Source organism: Pleurodeles waltl, chromosome 11 (assembly GCF_031143425.1).
Source record: "Pleurodeles waltl isolate 20211129_DDA chromosome 11, aPleWal1.hap1.20221129, whole genome shotgun sequence".
NCBI lineage: Eukaryota > Metazoa > Chordata > Amphibia > Caudata > Salamandridae > Pleurodeles > Pleurodeles waltl.
In genome coordinates, this window is record NC_090450.1 from 729,835,715 (window position 1) to 729,857,674 (window position 21,960).

At 49.3% G+C, this 21,960-nt stretch overlaps 1 protein-coding gene across 1 annotated transcript in view; it reads left to right on the forward strand.

Annotated features, from left to right (window-relative positions):
- Positions 1-21,960, forward strand: part of SNRNP200 (small nuclear ribonucleoprotein U5 subunit 200) — a 527,741-nt gene that overhangs the window by 356,214 nt on the left and 149,567 nt on the right. The gene's annotated exons all lie outside the window — the stretch shown is intronic.

Here is a 21,960-nt window from a genome sequence, read left to right on the forward strand (position 1 = left end):
AGGAGGTTACTCCCCAGGGAGCAGCGTTGGAGTGCCATTGAGAGGGAGGCCTTTGCTGTGGTTTGGTCCCTGAAGAAGCTGAGACCATACCTCTTTGGGACTCACTTCCTAGTTCAAACTGACCACAGACCTCTCAAATGGCTGATGCAAATGAAAGGTGAAAATCCTAAACTGTTGAGGTGGTCCATCTCCCTACAGGGAATGGACTTTATAGTGGAACACAGACCTGGGACTGCCCATGCCAATGCAGATGGCCTTTCCAGGTTCTTCCACTTAGAAAATGAAGACTCTCTTGGGAAAGGTTAGTCTCATCCTCTTTCGTTTGGGGGGGGTTGTGTAAGGAAATGCCTCCTTGGCATGGTTGCCCCCTGACTTTTTGCCTTTGCTGATGCTATGTTTACAATTGAAAGTGTGCTGAGGCCTGCTAACCAGGCCCCAGCACCAGTGTTCTTTCCCTAACCTGTACTTTTGTATCCACAATTGGCAGACCCTGGCATCCAGATAAGTCCCTTGTAACTGGTACTCCTAGTACCAAGGGCCCTGATGCCAAGGAAGGTCTCTAAGGGCTGCAGCATGTCTTATGCCACCCTGGAGACCTCTCACCCAGCACAGACACACTGCTTGCCAGCTTGTGTGTGCTAGTGAGGACAAAACGAGTAAGTCGACATGGCACTCCCCTCAGGGTGCCATGCCAGCCTCTCACTGCCTATGCAGTATAGGTAAGACACCCCTCTAGCAGGCCTTACAGCCCTAAGGCAGGGTGCACTATACCATAGGTGAGGGTACCAGTGCATGAGCATGGTACCCCTACAGTGTCTAAACAAAACCTTAGACATTGTAAGTGCAGGGTAGCCATAAGAGTATATGGTCTGGGAGTTTGTCAAACACGAACTCCACAGCACCATAATGGCTACACTGAAAACTGGGAAGTTTGGTATCAAACTTCTCAGCACAATAAATGCACACTGATGCCAGTGTACATTTTATTGTAAAATACACCCCAGAGGGCACCTTAGAGGTGCCCCCTGAAACTTAACCGACTATCTGTGTAGGCTGACTAGTTTTAGCAGCCTGCCACAAACCGAGACATGTTGCTGGCCCCATGGGGAGAGTGCCTTTGTCACTCTGAGGCCAGTAACAAAGCCTGCACTGGGTGGAGATGCTAACACCTCCCCCAGGCAGGAATTGTCACACCTGGCAGTGAGCCTCAAAGGCTCACCTCCTTTGTGCCAACCCAGCAGGACGCTCCAGCTAGTGGAGTTGCCCGCCCCCTCCGGCCAGGCCCCACTTTTGGCGGCAAGGCCGGAGAAGATAATGAGAAAAACAAGGAGGAGTCACTGACCAGTCAGGACAGCCCCTAAGGTGTCCTGAGCTGAAGTGACTCTAACTTTTAGAAATCCTCCATCTTGCAGATGGAGGATTCCCCCAATAGGGTTAGGATTGTGACCCCCTCCCCTTGGGAGGAGGCACAAAGAGGGTGTACCCACCCTCAGGGCTAGTAGCCATTGGCTACTAACCCCCCAGACCTAAACACGCCCTTAAATTTAGTATTTAAGGGCTACCCTGAACCCTAGAAAATTAGATTCCTGCAACTACAAGAAGAAGGACTGCCTAGCTGAAAACCCCTGCAGAGGAAGACCAGAAGACGACAACTGCCTTGGCTCCAGAAACTCACCGGCCTGTCTCCTGCCTTCCAAAGATCCTGCTCCAGCGACGCCTTCCAAAGGGACCAGCGACCTCGACATCCTCTGAGGACTGCCCCTGCTTCGAAAAGACAAGAAACTCCCGAGGACAGCGGACCTGCTCCAAGAAAGGCTGCAACTTTGTTTCCAGCAGCTTTGAAAGAACCCTGCAAGCTCCCCGCAAGAAGCGTGAGACTTGCAACACTGCACCCGGCGACCCCGACTCGGCTGGTGGAGATCCAACACCTCAGGAGGGACCCCAGGACTACTCTGATACTGTGAGTACCAAAACCTGTCCCCCCTGAGCCCCCACAGCGCCGCCTGCAGAGGGAATCCCGAGGCTTCCCCTGACCGCGACTCTTTGAATCCAAAGTCCCGACGCCTGGGAGAGACCCTGCACCCGCAGCCCCCAGGACCCGAAGGACCGGACTTTCACTGGAGAAGTGACCCCCAGGAGTCCCTCTCCCGTGCCCAAGTGGAGGTTTCCCCGAGGAACCCCCCCCTTGCCTGCCTGCAGCGCTGAAGAGATCCCGAGATCTCTCATAGACTAACATTGCGAACCCGACGCTTGTTTCTACACTGCACCCGGCCGCCCCCGCGCTGCTGAGGGTGAAATTTCTGTGTGGGCTTGTGTCCCCCCCCCGGTGCCCTACAAAACCCCCCTGGTCTGCCCTCCGAAGACGCGGGTACTTACCTGCAAGCAGACCGGAACCGGGGCACCCCCTTCTCTCCATTCTAGCCTATGTGTTTTGGGCACCACTTTGAACTCTGCACCTGACCGGCCCTGAGCTGCTGGTGTGGTGACTTTGGGGTTGCTCTGAACCCCCAACGGTGGGCTACCTTGGACCAAGAACTGAACCCTGTAAGTGTCTTACTTACCTGGTAAAACTAACAAAAACTTACCTCCCCCAGGAACTGTGAAAATTGCACTGTGTCCACTTTTAAAACAGCTATTTGTCAATAACTTGAAAAGTATACATGCAATTTTTATGATTTGAAGTTCCTAATGTACTTACCTGAAATACCTTTCAAATAAGATATTACATGTTAAATTTGAACCTGTGGTTCTTAAAATAAACTAAGAAAAGATATTTTTCTATACAAAAACCTATTGGCTGGATTTGTCTCTGAGTGTGTGTACCTCATTTATTGTCTATGTGTATGTACAACAAATGCTTAACACTACTCCTTGGATAAGCCTACTGCTCGACCACACTACCACAAAATAGATGTAAGGAAATGCCTCCTTGGCATGGTTGCCCCCTGACTTTTTGCCTTTGCTGATGCTATGTTTACAATTGAAAGTGTGCTGAGGCCTGCTAACCAGGCCCCAGCACCAGTGTTCTTTCCCTAACCTGTACTTTTGTATCCACAATTGGCAGACCCTGGCATCCAGATAAGTCCCTTGTAACTGGTACTTCTAGTACCAAGGGCCCTGATGCCAAGGAAGGTCTCTAAGGGCTGCAGCATGTCTTATGCCACCCTGGAGACCTCTCACTCAGCACAGACACACTGCTTACCAGCTTGTGTGTGCTAGTGAGAACAAAACGAGTAAGTCGACATGGCACTCCCCTCAGGGTGCCATGCCAGCCTCACTGCCCATGCAGTATAGGTAAGACACCCCTCTAGCAGGCCTTACAGCCCTAAGGCAGGGTGCACTATACCATAGGTGAGGGTACCAGTGCAGGAGCATGGTACCCCTACAGTGTCTAAACAAAACCTTAGACATTGTAAGTGCAGGGTAGCCATAAGAATATATGGTCTGGGAGTCTGTCAAACACGAACTCCACAGCACCATAATGGCTACACTGAAAACTGGGAAGTTTGGTATCAAACTTCTCAGCACAATAAATGCACACTGATGCCAGTGTACATTTTATTGTAAAATACACCACAGAGGGCACCTTAGAGGTGCCCCCTGAAACCTATCCGACTATCTGTGTAGGCTGACTGGTTCCAGCAGCCTGCCACACTAGAGACATGTTGCTGGCCCCATGGGGAGAGTGCCTTTGTCACTCTGAGGCCAGTAACAAAGCCTGCACTGGGTGGAGATGCTAACACCTCCCCCAGGCAGGAGCTGTAACACCTGGCGGTGAGCCTCAAAGGCTCACCCCTTTGTCACAGCCCAGCAGGGCACTCCAGCTTAGTGGAGTTGCCCGCCCCCTCCGGCCACGGCCCCCACTTTTGGCGGCAAGGCTGGAGGGAACAAAGAAAGCAACAAGGAGGAGTCACTGGCCAGTCAGGACAGCCCCTAAGGTGTCCTGAGCTGAAGTGACTCTAACTTTTAGAAATCCTCCATCTTGCAGATGGAGGATTCCCCCAATAGGGTTAGGATTGTGACCCCCTCCCCTTGGGAGGAGGCACAAAGAGGGTGTACCCACCCTCAGGGCTAATAGCCATTGGCTACTAACCCCCCAGACCTAAACACGCCCTTAAATTTAGTATTTAAGGGCTACCCTGAACCCTAGAAAATTAGATTCCTGCAACTACAAGAAGAAGGACTGCCTAGCTGAAAACCCCTGCAGAGGAAGACCAGAAGACGACAACTGCCTTGGCTCCAGAAACTCACCGGCCTGTCTCCTGCCTTCCAAAGATCCTGCTCCAGCGACGCCTTCCAAAGGGACCAGCGACCTCGACATCCTCTGAGGACTGCCCCGGCTTCGAAAAGACAAGAAACTCCCGAGGACAGCGGACCTGCTCCAAGAAAAGCTGCAACTTTGTTTCCAGCAGCTTTAAAGAACCCTGCAAGCTCCCCGCAAGAAGCGTGAGACTTGCAACACTGCACCCGGCGACCCCGACTCGGCTGGTGGCGATCCAACACCTCAGGAGGGACCCCAGGACTACTCTAAGACTGTGAGTACAAAAATCTGTCCCCCCTGAGCCCCCACAGCGCCGCCTGCAGAGGGAATCCCGAGGCTTCCCCTGACCGCGACTCTTTGAATCCTAAGTCCCGACACCTGGGAGAGACCCTGCACCCGCAGCCCCCAGGACCTGAAGGACCGGACTTTCACTGGAGAGTGACCCCCAGGAGTCCCTCTCCCTTGATCAAGTGGAGGTTTCCCCGAGGAACCCCCCCCTTGCCTGCCTGCAGCGCTGAAGAGATCCCGAGATCTCCCATTGACTTCCATTACAAACCCGACGCTTGTTTCTACACTGCACCCGGCCGCCCCCGCGCTGCTGAGGGTGAAATTTCTGTGTGGGCTTGTGTCCCCCCCGGTGCCCTACAAAACCCCCCTGGTCTGCCCTCCGAAGACGCGGGTACTTACCTGCAAGCAGACCGGAACCGGGGCACCCCCTTCTCTCCATTCTAGCCTATGCGTTTTGGGCACCACTTTGGACTCTGCACCTGACCGGCCCTGAGCTGCTGGTGTGGTGACTTTGGGGTTGCTCTGAACCCCCAACGGTGGGCCACCTTGGACCAAGAACTAAGCCCTGTAAGTGTCTTACTTACCTGGTTAACCTAACAAATACTTACCTCCCCTAGGAACTGTGAAAATTGCACTAAGTGTCCACTTTTAAAACAGCTATTTGTGAATAACTTGAAAAGTATACATGCAATTTTGATGATTTGAAGTTCCTAAAGTACTTACCTGCAATACCTTTCGAATGAGATATTACATGTAGAATTTGAACCTGTGGTTCTTAAAATAAACTAAGAAAAGATATTTTTCTATACAAAAACCTATTGGCTGGATTTGTCTCTGAGTGTGTGTACCTCATTTATTGTCTATGTGTATGTACAACAAATGCTTAACACTACTCCTTGGATAAGCCTACTGCTCGACCACACTACCACAAAATAGAGCATTAGTATTATCTATTTTTACCACTATCTTACCTCTAAGGGGAACCCTTGGACTCTGTGCATGCTATTCCTTACTTTGAAATAGCACATACAGAGCCATCTTCCTACATTGGTGGATCAGCGGTGGGGTACAAGACTTTGCATTTGCTGGACTACTCAGCCAATACCTGATCACACGACAAATTCCAAAATTGTCATTAGAAATTGATTTTTGCAATTTGAAAAGTTTTCTAAATTCTTAAAAGACCTGCTAGGGCCTTGTGTTAGATCCTGTTTAGCATTTCTTTTAGAGTTTAAAAGTTTGTAAAAGTTTGAATTAGATTCTAGAACCAGTTGTAGATTCTTAAAAAGTATTCCAACTTTTAGAAGCAAAATGTCTAGCACAGATGTGACTGTGGTGGAACTCGACACCACACCTTACCTCCATCTTAAGATGAGGGAGCTAAGGTCACTCTGTAAAATAAAGAAAATAACAATGGGCCCCAAACCTACCAAAATACAGCTCCAGGAGCTTTTGGCAGAGTTTGAAAAGGCCAACCCCTCTGAGGGTGGCAACTCAGAGGAAGAGGATAGTGACTTGGAGGACAATTCCCCCCTACCAGTCCTATCTAGGGAGAACAGGGTCCCTCAAACCCTGACTCCAAAAATAATAGTCAGAGATGCTGGTTCCCTCACAGGAGAGACCAACACCTCTGAAATCACTGAGGATAGCCCCAGTGAAGAGGACATCCAGTTAGCCAGGATGGCCAAAAGATTGGCTTTGGAAAGACAGATCCTAGCCATAGAGAGGGAAAGACCAGAGATGGGCCTAGGACCCATCAATGGTGGCAGCAACATAAATAGGGTCAGAGATTCTCCTGACATGTTGAAAATCCCTAAAGGGATTGTAACTAAATATGAAGATGGTGATGACATCACCAAATGGTTCACAGCTTTTGAGAGGGCTTGTGTAACCAGAAAAGTGAACAGATCTCACTGGGGTGCTCTCCTTTGGGAAATGTTCACAGGAAAGTGTAGGGATAGACTCCTCACACTCTCTGGACAAGATGCAGAATCCTATGACCTCATGAAGGGTACCCTGATTGAGGGCTTTGGATTCTCCACTGAGGAGTACAGGATTAGGTTCAGGGGGGCTCAAAAATCCTCGAGCCAGACCTGGGTTGACTTTGTTGACTACTCAGTGAAAACACTAGATGGTTGGATTCAAGGCAGTGGTGTAAGTAATTATGATGGGCTGTACAATTTATTTGTGAAAGAACACCTGTTAAGTAATTGTTTCAATGATAAACTGCATCAGCATCTGGTAGACCTAGGACCAATTTCTCCCCAAGAATTGGGAAAGAAGGCGGACCATTGGGTCAAGACAAGGGTGTCCAAGACTTCAACAGGGGGTGACCAAAAGAAAGGGGTCACAAAGACTCCCCAGGGGAAGAGTGATGAGACAACCAAAACTAAAAATAGTAAAGAGTCTTCTACAGGCCCCCAAAAACCTGCACAGGAGGGTGGGCCCAGAGCCTCTTCACAAAACAATGGGTACAAGGGTAAAAACTTTGATCCCAAAAAGGCCTGGTGTCATAGCTGTAAACAGCATGGACACCAAACTGGAGACAAGGCCTGTCCCAAGAAAGGTTCCACTCCAAACTCCCATCCAGGTAACACTGGTATGGCTAGTCTCCAAGTGGGATCAACAGTGTGCCCAGAGCAAATCAGGGTCCACACTGAAGCTACTCTAGTTTCTGAGGGTGGGGTGGATTTAGCCACACTAGCTGTCTGGCCGCCTAACATGCAAAAATACAGACAGCAACTCTTAATTAATGGGACTAGAATAGAGGGCCTGAGGGATACAGGTGCCAGTGTCACCATGGTGACAGAGAAACTGGTTTCCCCTGGCCAATACCTGACTGGAAAAACTTACACAGTCACCAACGCTGACAATCAGAGAAAAGTACATCCCATGGCAATGGTTACTTTAGAATGGGGAGGGGTCAATGGCCTGAAACAGGTGGTGGTCTCCTCAAATATCCCAGTGGACTGTCTGCTTGGAAATGACCTGGAGTCCTCAGCATGGGCTGAGGTAGAGCTAAAAACCCATGCAGCAATGCTGGGTATCCCTGAACTGGTGTGTGTGAAAACAAGAGCACAATGCAAGGCACAGGGTGAAAAAGTAGAGCTGGAGTCAGGAAAAATGGCCCAGCCTACCAAGAGAACAGGAAAGTCAGTTGGGGAAACCAACTGCAACACAGCAAAAGAAAGGGAACCTCTCTTCTCAGGAAGAAGTTCTGCCCTCTGAGGGAACTGAGCCTTTGGAGCTTGAACCTTATCAGGTTGAGCTCTTAGGCCCAGGGGGACCCTCAAGGGAAGAGCTGTGTAAGGGACAAGAAACCTGTCCCTCTCTTGAAGGCCTTAGGCAGCAAGCTGCTGAAGAGTCCAAAGGCAAGAAAAATGGAACACATAGGGTCTATTGGGAAGATGGGCTCCTGTACACTGAGGCCAGAGACCCCAAACCTGGTGCCACTAGGAGAGTGGTAGTGCCTCAGCTGTTCAGAGAGTTCATCCTAACATTGGCCCATGACATTCCCCTTGCTGGACATTTGGGACAAACCAAGACGTGGGAGAGGTTAGTCAACCACTTCTACTGGCCCAATATGTCCAACATGGTTAAGGAGTTTTGCCTCTCCTGCCCCACCTGTCAAGCCAGTGGTAAGACAGGTGGGCATCCAAAGGCCCCCCTCATTCCACTTCCGGTGGTGGGGGTGCCCTTTGAAAGAGTGGGTGTGGACATAGTTGGTCCACTGGAACCTCCCACAGCCTCAGGAAATATGTATATCCTGGTAGTAGTGGATCATGCTACCAGGTATCCTGAAGCTATTCCCCTTAGGTCGACTACTGCCCCTGCAGTAGCCAAGGCCCTCATTGGTATCTTTACCAGAGTGGGTTTCCCTAAGGAGGTGGTGTCTGACAGAGGTACCAACTTCATGTCAGCATACCTAAAGCACATGTGGAATGAGTGTGGAGTGACTTATAAATTCACTACACCTTACCATCCACAAACTAATGGCTTAGTTGAGAGATTCAACAAGACATTAAAGGGCATGATCATGGGGCTCCCAGAAAAACTCAAAAGGAGATGGGATGTCCTCCTGCCATGTCTGCTTTTCGCTTACAGGGAGGTACCACAGAAGGGAGTAGGGTTCTCACCCTTTGAACTTCTGTTTGGTCATCCTGTAAGGGGACCACTTGCCCTTGTTAAAGAAGGCTGGGAGAGACCTCTCCATGAGCCTAAACAGGACATAGTGGACTATGTACTTGGCCTTCGCTCTAGAATGGCAGAGTACATGGAAAAGGCAACCAAAAACCTTGAGGCCAGCCAACAACTCCAGAAGTTTTGGTATGACCAAAAGGCTGCACTGGTTGAGTTCCAACCAGGGCAGAAAGTCTGGGTTCTGGAGCCTGTGGCTCCCAGGGCACTCCAGGACAAATGGAGTGGCCCTTACCCAGTACTAGAAAGGAAGAGTCAGGTCACCTACCTGGTGGACCTGGGCACAAGCAGGAGCCCCAAGAGGGTGATCCATGTGAACCGCCTTAAGCTCTTCCATGACAGAGCTGATGTGAATCTGTTGATGGTAACAGATGAGGATCAGGAGGCAGAGAGTGAACCTCTCCCTGATCTTCTGTCATCAGACCCAAAAGATGGCACAGTAGATGGAGTGATCTACTCAGACACCCTCTCTGGCCAACAGCAGGCTGATTGTAGGAGAGTCCTACAACAGTTTCCTGAGCTTTTCTCCCTAACCCCTGGTCAGACACACCTGTGTACCCATGATGTGGACACAGGAGACAGCATGCCTGTCAAGAACAAAATCTTCAGACAGTCTGACCATGTTAAGGAAAGCATCAAGGTGGAAGTCCACAAGATGCTGGAATTGGGAGTGATTGAGCGCTCTGACAGCCCCTGGGCTAGCCCAGTGGTCTTAGTCCCCAAACCTCACACCAAAGATGGAAAGAAAGAGATGAGGTTTTGTGTGGACTACAGAGGGCTCAACTCTGTCACCAAGACAGATGCCCATCCAATTCCAAGAGCTGATGAGCTCATTGATAAGTTAGGTGCTGCCAAATTTCTAAGTACCTTTGACTTGACAGCAGGGTACTGGCAAATAAAAATGGCACCTGGAGCAAAAGAAAAGACAGCATTCTCCACACCTGATGGGCATTATCAGTTTACTGTTATGCCCTTTGGTTTAAAGAATGCCCCTGCCACCTTCCAAAGGTTGGTGAATCAAGTCCTTGCTGGCTTGGAGTCCTTTAGCACAGCTTATCTTGATGATATTGCTGTCTTTAGCTCCACCTGGCAGGATCACCTGGTCCACCTGAAGAAGGTTTTGAAGGCTCTGCAATCTGCAGGCCTCTCTATCAAGGCATCCAAATGCCAGATAGGGCAGGGAACTGTGGTTTACTTGGGCCACCTTGTAGGTGGAGGCCAAGTTCAGCCACTCCAACCCAAGATCCAGACCATTCTGGACTGGGTAGCTCCAAAAACCCAGACTCAAGTCAGGGCATTCCTTGGCTTGACTGGGTATTACAGGAGGTTTGTGAAGGGATATGGATCCATTGTGACAGCCCTCACTGAACTCACCTCCAAGAAAATGCCCAAGAAAGTAAACTGGACTGTGGAATGCCAACAGGCCTTTGACACCCTGAAACAGGCAATGTGCTCAGCACCAGTTCTCAAAGCTCCAGATTATTCTAAGCAGTTCATTGTGCAGACTGATGCCTCTGAACATGGGATAGGGGCAGTTTTGTCCCAAACAAATGATGATGGCCTTGACCAGCCTGTTGCTTTCATTAGCAGGAGGTTACTCCCCAGGGAGCAGCGTTGGAGTGCCATTGAGAGGGAGGCCTTTGCTGTGGTTTGGTCCCTGAAGAAGCTGAGACCATACCTCTTTGGGACTCACTTCCTAGTTCAAACTGACCACAGACCTCTCAAATGACTGATGCAAATGAAAGGTGAAAATCCTAAACTGTTGAGGTGGTCCATCTCCCTACAGGGAATGGACTTTATAGTGGAACACAGACCTGGGACTGCCCATGCCAATGCAGATGGCCTTTCCAGGTTCTTCCACTTAGAAAATGAAGACTCTCTTGGGAAAGGTTAGTCTCATCCTCTTTCGTTTGGGGGGGGGTTGTGTAAGGAAATGCCTCCTTGGCATGGTTGCCCCCTGACTTTTTGCCTTTGCTGATGCTATGTTTACAATTGAAAGTGTGCTGAGGCCTGCTAACCAGGCCCCAGCACCAGTGTTCTTTCCCTAACCTGTACTTTTGTATCCACAATTGGCAGACCCTGGCATCCAGATAAGTCCCTTGTAACTGGTACTTCTAGTACCAAGGGCCCTGATGCCAAGGAAGGTCTCTAAGGGCTGCAGCATGTCTTATGCCACCCTGGAGACCTCTCACTCAGCACAGACACACTGCTTACCAGCTTGTGTGTGCTAGTGAGAACAAAACGAGTAAGTCGACATGGCACTCCCCTCAGGGTGCCATGCCAGCCTCTCACTGCCCATGCAGTATAGGTAAGACACCCCTCTAGCAGGCCTTACAGCCCTAAGGCAGGGTGCACTATACCATAGGTGAGGGTACCAGTGCAGGAGCATGGTACCCCTACAGTGTCTAAACAAAACCTTAGACATTGTAAGTGCAGGGTAGCCATAAGAATATATGGTCTGGGAGTCTGTCAAACACGAACTCCACAGCACCATAATGGCTACACTGAAAACTGGGAAGTTTGGTATCAAACTTCTCAGCACAATAAATGCACACTGATGCCAGTGTACATTTTATTGTAAAATACACCACAGAGGGCACCTTAGAGGTGCCCCCTGAAACCTATCCGACTATCTGTGTAGGCTGACTGGTTCCAGCAGCCTGCCACACTAGAGACATGTTGCTGGCCCCATGGGGAGAGTGCCTTTGTCACTCTGAGGCCAGTAACAAAGCCTGCACTGGGTGGAGATGCTAACACCTCCCCCAGGCAGGAGCTGTAACACCTGGCGGTGAGCCTCAAAGGCTCACCCCTTTGTCACAGCCCAGCAGGGCACTCCAGCTTAGTGGAGTTGCCCGCCCCCTCCGGCCACGGCCCCCACTTTTGGCGGCAAGGCTGGAGGGAACAAAGAAAGCAACAAGGAGGAGTCACTGGCCAGTCAGGACAGCCCCTAAGGTGTCCTGAGCTGAAGTGACTCTAACTTTTAGAAATCCTCCATCTTGCAGATGGAGGATTCCCCCAATAGGGTTAGGATTGTGACCCCCTCCCCTTGGGAGGAGGCACAAAGAGGGTGTACCCACCCTCAGGGCTAGTAGCCATTGGCTACTAACCCCCCAGACCTAAACACGCCCTTAAATTTAGTATTTAAGGGCTACCCTGAACCCTAGAAAATTAGATTCCTGCAACTACAAGAAGAAGGACTGCCTAGCTGAAAACCCCTGCAGAGGAAGACCAGAAGACGACAACTGCCTTGGCTCCAGAAACTCACCGGCCTGTCTCCTGCCTTCCAAAGATCCTGCTCCAGCGACGCCTTCCAAAGGGACCAGCGACCTCGACATCCTCTGAGGACTGCCCCGGCTTCGAAAAGACAAGAAACTCCCGAGGACAGCGGACCTGCTCCAAGAAAAGCTGCAACTTTGTTTCCAGCAGCTTTAAAGAACCCTGCAAGCTCCCCGCAAGAAGCGTGAGACTTGCAACACTGCACCCGGCGACCCCGACTCGGCTGGTGGCGATCCAACACCTCAGGAGGGACCCCAGGACTACTCTAAGACTGTGAGTACAAAAACCTGTCCCCCCTGAGCCCCCACAGCGCCGCCTGCAGAGGGAATCCCGAGGCTTCCCCTGACCGCGACTCTTTGAATCCTAAGTCCCGACACCTGGGAGAGACCCTGCACCCGCAGCCCCCAGGACCTGAAGGACCGGACTTTCACTGGAGAGTGACCCCCAGGAGTCCCTCTCCCTTGATCAAGTGGAGGTTTCCCCGAGGAACCCCCCCCTTGCCTGCCTGCAGCGCTGAAGAGATCCCGAGATCTCCCATTGACTTCCATTACAAACCCGACGCTTGTTTCTACACTGCACCCGGCCGCCCCCGCGCTGCTGAGGGTGAAATTTCTGTGTGGGCTTGTGTCCCCCCCGGTGCCCTACAAAACCCCCCTGGTCTGCCCTCCGAAGACGCGGGTACTTACCTGCAAGCAGACCGGAACCGGGGCACCCCCTTCTCTCCATTCTAGCCTATGCGTTTTGGGCACCACTTTGGACTCTGCACCTGACCGGCCCTGAGCTGCTGGTGTGGTGACTTTGGGGTTGCTCTGAACCCCCAACGGTGGGCCACCTTGGACCAAGAACTAAGCCCTGTAAGTGTCTTACTTACCTGGTTAACCTAACAAATACTTACCTCCCCTAGGAACTGTGAAAATTGCACTAAGTGTCCACTTTTAAAACAGCTATTTGTGAATAACTTGAAAAGTATACATGCAATTTTGATGATTTGAAGTTCCTAAAGTACTTACCTGCAATACCTTTCGAATGAGATATTACATGTAGAATTTGAACCTGTGGTTCTTAAAATAAACTAAGAAAAGATATTTTTCTATACAAAAACCTATTGGCTGGATTTGTCTCTGAGTGTGTGTACCTCATTTATTGTCTATGTGTATGTACAACAAATGCTTAACACTACTCCTTGGATAAGCCTACTGCTCGACCACACTACCACAAAATAGAGCATTAGTATTATCTCTTTTTGCCACTATCTTACCTCTAAGGGGAACCCTTGGACTCTGTGCATGCTATTCCTTACTTTGAAATAGCACATACAGAGCCATCTTCCTACAATAGAGCATTAGTATTATCTATTTTTACCACTATTTTACCTCTAAGGGGAACCCTTGGACTCTGTGCATGCTATTCCTTACTTTGAAATAGCACATACAGAGCCAACTTCCTACATTGGTGGATCAGCGGTGGGGTACAAGACTTTGCATTTGCTGGACTACTCAGCCAATACCTGATCACACAACAAATTCCAAAATTGTCATTAGAAATTGATTTTTGCAATTTGAAAAGTTTTCTAAATTCTTAAAAGACCTGCTAGGGCCTTGTGTTAGATCCTGTTTAGCATTTCTTTTAGAGTTTAAAAATTTGTAAAAGTTTGAATTAGATTCTAGAACCAGTTGTAGATTCTTAAAAAGTATTCCAACTTTTAGAAGCAAAATGTCTAGCACAGATGTGACTGTGGTGGAACTCGACACCACACCTTACCTCCATCTTAAGATGAGGGAGCTAAGGTCACTCTGTAAAATAAAGAAAATAACAATGGGCCCCAAACCTACCAAAATACAGCTCCAGGAGCTTTTGGCAGAGTTTGAAAAGGCCAACCCCTCTGAGGGTGGCAACTCAGAGGAAGAGGATTGTGACTTGGAGGAAAATTCCCCCCTACCAGTCCTATCTAGGGAGAACAGGGTCCCTCAAACCCTGACTCCAAAAATAATAGTCAGAGATGCTGGTTCCCTCACAGGAGAGACCAACACCTCTGAAATCACTGAGGATAGCCCCAGTGAAGAGGACATCCAGTTAGCCAGGATGGCCAAAAGATTGGCTTTGGAAAGACAGATCCTAGCCATAGAGAGGGAAAGACAAGAGATGGGCCTAGGACCCATCAATGGTGGCAGCAACATAAATAGGGTCAGAGATTCTCCTGACATGTTGAAAATCCCTAAAGGGATTGTAACTAAATATGAAGATGGTGATGACATCACCAAATGGTTCACAGCTTTTGAGAGGGCTTGTGTAACCAGAAAAGTGAACAGATCTCACTGGGGTGCTCTCCTTTGGGAAATGTTCACAGGAAAGTGTAGGGATAGACTCCTCACACTCTCTGGACAAGATGCAGAATCTTATGACCTCATGAAGGGTACCCTGATTGAGGGCTTTGGATTCTCCACTGAGGAGTATAGGATTAGATTCAGGGGGGCTCAAAAATCCTCGAGCCAGACCTGGGTTGACTTTGTAGACTACTCAGTGAAAACACTAGATGGTTGGATTCAAGGCAGTGGTGTAAGTAATTATGATGGGCTGTACAATTTATTTGTGAAAGAACACCTGTTAAGTAATTGTTTCAATGATAAACTGCATCAGCATCTGGTAGACCTAGGACCAATTTCTCCCCAAGAATTGGGAAAGAAGGCGGACCATTGGGTCAAGACAAGGGTGTCCAAGACTTCAACAGGGGGTGACCAAAAGAAAGGGGTCACAAAGACTCCCCAGGGGAAGGGTGATGAGACAACCAAAACTAAAAATAGTAAAGAGTCTTCTACAGGCCCCCAAAAACCTGCACAGGAGGGTGGGCCCAGAGCCTCTTCACAAAACAATGGGTACAAGGGTAAAAACTTTGATCCCAAAAAGGCCTGGTGTCATAGCTGTAAACAGCATGGACACCAAACTGGAGACAAGGCCTGTCCCAAGAAAGGTTCCACTCCAAACTCCCATCCAGGTAACACTGGTATGGCTAGTCTCCAAGTGGGATCAACAGTGTGCCCAGAGCAAATCAGGGTCCACACTGAAGCTACTCTAGTTTCTGAGGGTGGGGTGGATTTAGCCACACTAGCTGTCTGGCCGCCTAACATGCAAAAATACAGACAGCAACTCTTAATTAATGGGACTAGAATAGAGGGCCTGAGGGATACAGGTGCCAGTGTCACCATGGTGACAGAGAAACTGGTTTCCCCTGGCCAATACCTGACTGGAAAAACTTACACAGTCACCAACGCTGACAATCAGAGAAAAGTACATCCCATGGCAATGGTTACTTTAGAATGGGGAGGGGTCAATGGCCTGAAACAGGTGGTGGTCTCCTCAAATATCCCAGTGGACTGTCTGCTTGGAAATGACCTGGAGTCCTCAGCATGGGCTGAGGTAGAACTAAAAACCCATGCAGCAATGCTGGGTATCCCTGAACTGGTGTGTGTGAAAACAAGAGCACAATGCAAGGCACAGGGTGAACAAGTAGAGCTGGAGTCTGGAAGAATGGCCCAGCCTACCAAGAGAACAGGAAAATCAGTTGGGAAACCAACTACAACACAGCAAAAGAAAGGGAACCTCTCTTCTCAGGAAGAAGTTCTGCCCTCTGAGGGAACTGAGCCTTTGGAGCTTGAACCTTACCAGGTTGAGCTCTTAGGCCCAGGGGGACCCTCAAGGGAGGAGCTGTGTAAGGGACAAGAAACCTGTCCCTCTCTTGAAGGCCTTAGGCAGCAAGCTGCTGAAGGGTCCAAAGGCAAGAAAAATGGAACACATAGGGTCTATTGGGAAGATGGACTCCTGTACACTGAGGCCAGAGACCCCAAACCTGGTGCCACTAGGAGAGTGGTAGTGCCTCAGCTGTTCAGGAAGTTCATCCTAACATTGGCCCATGACATTCCCCTTGCTGGACATTTGGGACAAACCAAGACGTGGGAGAGGTTAGTCAACCACTTCTACTGGCCCAATATGTCCAACATGGTTAAGGAGTTTTGCCTCTCCTGCCCCACCTGTCAAGCCAGTGGTAAGACAGGTGGGCATCCAAAGGCCCCCCTCATTCCACTTCCAGTGGTGGGGGTTCCCTTTGAAAGAGTGGGTGTGGACATGGTTGGTCCACTAGAACCTCCCACAGCCTCAGGAAATATGTATATCCTGGTAGTAGTGGATCATGCTACCAGGTATCCTGAAGCTATTCCCCTTAGGTCGACTACTGCCCCTGCAGTAGCCAAGGCCCTCATTGGTATCTTTACCAGAGTGGGTTTCCCTAAGGAGGTGGTGTCTGACAGAGGTACCAACTTCATGTCAGCATACCTAAAGCACATGTGGAATGAGTGTGGGGTGACTTATAAATTCACTACACCATACCATCCACAAACTAATGGCTTAGTTGAGAGATTCAACAAGACATTAAAGGGCATGATCATGGGGCTCCCAGAAAAACTCAAAAGGAGATGGGATGTCCTCTTGCCATGTCTGCTTTTCGCTTACAGAGAGGTGCCACAGAAGGGAGTAGGGTTCTCACCCTTTGAACTTCTGTTTGGTCATCCTGTAAGGGGACCACTTGCTCTTGTTAAAGAAGGCTGGGAGAGACCTCTCCATGAGCCTAAACAAGACATAGTGGACTATGTACTTGGCCTTCGCTCTAGAATGGCAGAGTACATGGAAAAGGCAACCAAAAACCTTGAGGCCAGCCAACAGCTCCAGAAGTTTTGGTATGACCAAAAGGCTGCACTGGTTGAGTTCCAACCAGGGCAGAAAGCCTGGGTTCTGGAGCCTGTGGCTCCCAGGGCACTCCAGGACAAATGGAGTGGCCCTTACCCAGTACTAGAAAGGAAGAGTCAGGTCACCTACCTGGTGGACCTGGGCACAAGCAGGAGCCCCAAGAGGGTGATCCATGTGAACCGCCTTAAGCTCTTCCATGACAGGGCTGATGTGAATCTGTTGATGGTAACAGATGAGGATCAGGAGGCAGAGAGTGAACCTCTCCCTGATCTTCTGTCATCAGACCCAAAAGATGGCACAGTAGATGGAGTGATCTACTCAGACACCCTCTCTGGCCAACAGCAAGCAGATTGTAGGAGAGTCCTACAACAGTTTCCTGAACTCTTCTCCTTAACCCCTGGTCAGACACATCTGTGTACCCATGATGTGGACACAGGAGACAGCATGCCTGTCAAGAACAAAATCTTTAGACAATCTGACCATGTTAAGGAAAGCATCAAGGTGGAAGTCCACAAGATGCTGGAATTGGGAGTAATTGAGCGCTCTGACAGCCCCTGGGCTAGCCCAGTGGTCTTAGTCCCCAAACCTCACACCAAAGATGGAAAGAAAGAGATGAGGTTTTGTGTGGACTACAGAGGGCTCAATTCTGTCACCAAGACAGATGCTCATCCAATTCCAAGAGCTGATGAGCTCATAGACAAATTAGGTGCTGCCAAATTCCTAAGTACCTTTGACTTGACAGCAGGGTACTGGCAAATAAAAATGGCACCTGGAGCAAAAGAGAAAACAGCATTCTCCACACCTGATGGGCATTATCAGTTTACTGTTATGCCCTTTGGTTTAAAGAATGCCCCTGCCACCTTCCAAAGGTTGGTGAATCAAGTCCTTGCTGGCTTGGAGTCCTTTAGCACAGCTTATCTTGATGATATTGCTGTCTTTAGCTCCACCTGGCAGGATCACCTGGTCCACCTGAAGAAGGTTTTGAAGGCTCTGCAATCTGCAGGCCTCTCTATCAAGGCATCCAAATGCCAGATAGGGCAGGGAACTGTGGTTTACTTGGGACACCTTGTAGGTGGAGGCCAAGTTCAGCCACTCCAACCCAAGATCCAGACTATTCTGGACTGGGTAGCTCCAAAAACCCAGACTCAAGTCAGGGCCTTCCTTGGCTTGACTGGGTATTACAGGAGGTTTGTGAAGGGATATGGATCCATTGTGACAGCCCTCACTGAACTCACCTCCAAGAAAATGCCCAAGAAAGTGAACTGGACTGTGGAATGCCAACAGGCCTTTGACACCCTGAAACAAGCAATGTGCTCAGCACCAGTTCTCAAAGCTCCAGATTATTCTAAGCAGTTCATTGTGCAGACTGATGCCTCTGAACATGGGATAGGGGCAGTTTTGTCCCAAACAAATGATGATGGCCTTGACCAGCCTGTTGCTTTCATTAGCAGGAGGTTACTCCCCAGGGAGCAGCGTTGGAGTGCCATTGAGAGGGAGGCCTTTGCTGTGGTTTGGTCCCTGAAGAAGCTGAGACCATACCTCTTTGGGACTCACTTCCTAGTTCAAACTGACCACAGACCTCTCAAATGGCTGATGCAAATGAAAGGTGAAAATCCTAAACTGTTGAGGTGGTCCATCTCCCTACAGGGAATGGACTTTATAGTGGAACACAGACCTGGGACTGCCCATGCCAATGCAGATGGCCTTTCCAGGTTCTTCCACTTAGAAAATGAAGACTCTCTTGGGAAAGGTTAGTCTCATCCTCTTTCGTTTGGGGGGGGGTTGTGTAAGGAAATGCCTCCTTGGCATGGTTGCCCCCTGACTTTTTGCCTTTGCTGATGCTATGTTTACAATTGAAAGTGTGCTGAGGCCTGCTAACCAGGCCCCAGCACCAGTGTTCTTTCCCTAACCTGTACTTTTGTATCCACAATTGGCAGACCCTGGCATCCAGATAAGTCCCTTGTAACTGGTACTCCTAGTACCAAGGGCCCTGATGCCAAGGAAGGTCTCTAAGGGCTGCAGCATGTCTTATGCCACCCTGGAGACCTCTCACCCAGCACAGACACACTGCTTGCCAGCTTGTGTGTGCTAGTGAGGACAAAACGAGTAAGTCGACATGGCACTCCCCTCAGGGTGCCATGCCAGCCTCTCACTGCCTATGCAGTATAGGTAAGACACCCCTCTAGCAGGCCTTACAGCCCTAAGGCAGGGTGCACTATACCATAGGTGAGGGTACCAGTGCATGAGCATGGTACCCCTACAGTGTCTAAACAAAACCTTAGACATTGTAAGTGCAGGGTAGCCATAAGAGTATATGGTCTGGGAGTTTGTCAAACACGAACTCCACAGCACCATAATGGCTACAATGAAAACTGGGAAGTTTGGTATCAAACTTCTCAGCACAATAAATGCACACTGATGCCAGTGTACATTTTATTGTAAAATACACCCCAGAGGGCACCTTAGAGGTGCCCCCTGAAACTTAACCGACTATCTGTGTAGGCTGACTAGTTTTAGCAGCCTGCCACAAACCGAGACATGTTGCTGGCCCCATGGGGAGAGTGCCTTTGTCACTCTGAGGCCAGTAACAAAGCCTGCACTGGGTGGAGATGCTAACACCTCTCCCAGGCAGGAATTGTCACACCTGGCGGTGAGCCTCAAAGGCTCACCTCCTTTGTGCCAACCCAGCAGGACGCTCCAGCTAGTGGAGTTGCCCGCCCCCTCCGGCCAGGCCCCACTTTTGGCGGCAAGGCCGGAGAAGATAATGAGAAAAACAAGGAGGAGTCACTGACCAGTCAGGACAGCCCCTAAGGTGTCCTGAGCTGAAGTGACTCTAACTTTTAGAAATCCTCCATCTTGCAGATGGAGGATTCCCCCAATAGGGTTAGGATTGTGACCCCCTCCCCTTGGGAGGAGGCACAAAGAGGGTGTACCCACCCTCAGGGCTAGTAGCCATTGGCTACTAACCCCCCAGACCTAAACACGCCCTTAAATTTAGTATTTAAGGGCTACCCTGAACCCTAGAAAATTAGATTCCTGCAACTACAAGAAGAAGGACTGCCTAGCTGAAAACCCCTGCAGAGGAAGACCAGAAGACGACAACTGCCTTGGCTCCAGAAACTCACCGGCCTGTCTCCTGCCTTCCAAAGATCCTGCTCCAGCGACGCCTTCCAAAGGGACCAGCGACCTCGACATCCTCTGAGGACTGCCCCTGCTTCGAAAAGACAAAAAACTCCCGAGGACAGCGGACCTGCTCCAAGAAAGGCTGCAACTTTGTTTCCAGCAGCTTTGAAAGAACCCTGCAAGCTCCCCGCAAGAAGCGTGAGACTTGCAACACTGCACCCGGCGACCCCGACTCGGCTGGTGGAGATCCAACACCTCAGGAGGGACCCCAGGACTACTCTGATACTGTGAGTACCAAAACCTGTCCCCCCTGAGCCCCCACAGCGCCGCCTGCAGAGGGAATCCCGAGGCTTCCCCTGACCGCGACTCTTTGAATCCAAAGTCCCGACGCCTGGGAGAGACCCTGCACCCGCAGCCCCCAGGACCCGAAGGACCGGACTTTCACTGGAGAAGTGACCCCCAGGAGTCCCTCTCCCGTGCCCAAGTGGAGGTTTCCCCGTGGAACCCCCCCCTTGCCTGCCTGCAGCGCTGAAGAGATCCCGAGATCTCTCATAGACTAACATTGCGAACCCGACGCTTGTTTCTACACTGCACCCGGCCGCCCCCGCGCTGCTGAGGGTGAAATTTCTGTGTAGGCTTGTGTCCCCCCCCCGGTGCCCTACAAAACCCCCCTGGTCTGCCCTCCGAAGACGCGGGTACTTACCTGCAAGAAGACCGGAACCGGGGCACCCCCTTCTCTCCATTCTAGCCTATGTGTTTTGGGCACCACTTTGAACTCTGCACCTGACCGGCCCTGAGCTGCTGGTGTGGTGACTTTGGGGTTGCTCTGAACCCCCAACGGTGGGCTACCTTGGACCAAGAACTGAACCCTGTAAGTGTCTTACTTACCTGGTAAAACTAACAAAAACTTACCTCCCCCAGGAACTGTGAAAATTGCACTAAGTGTCCACTTTTAAAACAGCTATTTGTCAATAACTTGAAAAGTATACATGCAATTTTTATGATTTGAAGTTCCTAATGTACTTACATGAAATACCTTTCAAATAAGATATTACATGTTAAATTTGAACCTGTGGTTCTTAAAATAAACTAAGAAAATATATTTTTCTATACAAAAACCTATTGGCTGGATTTGTCTCTGAGTGTGTGTACCTCATTTATTGTCTATGTGTATGTACAACAAATGCTTAACACTACTCCTTGGATAAGCCTACTGCTCGACCACACTACCACAAAATAGAGCATTAGTATTATCTATTTTTACCACTATTTTACCTCTAAGGGGAACCCTTGGACTCTGTGCATGCTATTCCTTACTTTGAAATAGCACATACAGAGCCAACTTCCTACAGTCCACTTTTAAAATAGCTATTTGTGAATAACTTGAAAAGTATACATGCAATTGAAATGATTCAAAGTTCCTAATGTACTTACCTGCAATACCTTTCAAACAAGATATTACATGTTAAATTTGAACCTGTGGTTCTTAAAATACACTAAGAAAATATATTTTTCTATACAAAACCTATTGGCTGGATTTGTCTCTGAGTGTGTGTACCTCATTTATTGTCTATGTGTATGTACAACAAATGCTTAACACTACTCCTTGGATAAGCCTACTGCTCGACCACACTACCACAAAATAGAGCATTAGTATTATCTCTTTTTACCACTATTTTACCTCTAAGGGGAACCCTTGGACTCTGTGCATGCTATTCCTTACTTTGAAATAGCACATACAGAGCCAACTTCCTACAGTATGTTTTTGTTCCTGATGAATGTCTAAAGCAAGCGGACCGCACGCTTCATTTGCTTGTTTCAGTGCCATCTAGAACTGCTTATTGTTAAATGAATTTCTTCTGTCTAGTTTCACAATAATTGAGCCAGAATTAAGCATTTAGTTAGTTATAAATCTTATAGGCAGCCATTTGATAGTTGCTTGCCTACTGCTAGGCTGCAGTCTCTTCCTCATTGTTGCTGTACATTACCCCAAACCTCAGTTTTCCCTTACTTCTGCTCTTCATTATTCAGTCTCCCTCTGTGTTTCTGATGGTTTACTGTGCTCAACCCTTTCTCTT